The following is a 518-nucleotide window of genomic DNA, read 5'->3' on the forward strand; positions in this document are numbered from 1 at the left end:
TCCGAGATCAGACGAGATCGGGCGTGTTCAGGGTGGTATGGCCGTAAGCAAATATTGTGCCTACCAAAGGGCCTTTTAAAGATACTATATCACCACGCTTTGCTCTTTCGTCTATACAGGGAGCGCCTGCAGATTTCCAGACACACTCACAGCTTTTAAATGTCAAATCAGAATGTACAAAGTGGCTATAAGGATCACAAATGTAGTGCAGTAAAAATATTAATATTTACTGTTGAAATGTAGAATACGTTAGCATAAAATTGAAAAGAAAATGATCGATGAGCTTAGGAATGATGAAAGCCATCATTTAACTGATTTGTGTCATTTCTATACCGGCAAGTCATGATCTAGCTATTTCCTTCCCACCCTGTCGGTGTCCACTGAAAAAGCAGCAGCGCCCTCTGCTTTTTGTAAAGAGGAGTGAAAAAGCTTACAGCACCTGGTATTCCCAGGCGGTCTCCCATCCAAGTACTGACCAGGCCCGACCCTGCTTAGCTTCCGAGATCAGACGAGATCGG

At 43.6% G+C, this 518-nt stretch overlaps 1 pseudogene; it reads right to left on the reverse strand.

The window, feature by feature from the left end:
- Window positions 1-427: 427 nt before the first annotated feature.
- Window positions 428-518, reverse strand: LOC129114369 (5S ribosomal RNA; annotated as a pseudogene; the record flags this gene model as incomplete).

The sequence above is a fragment of the Anoplopoma fimbria genome, unplaced genomic scaffold (assembly GCF_027596085.1).
Source record: "Anoplopoma fimbria isolate UVic2021 breed Golden Eagle Sablefish unplaced genomic scaffold, Afim_UVic_2022 Un_contig_3532_pilon_pilon, whole genome shotgun sequence".
NCBI lineage: Eukaryota > Metazoa > Chordata > Actinopteri > Perciformes > Anoplopomatidae > Anoplopoma > Anoplopoma fimbria.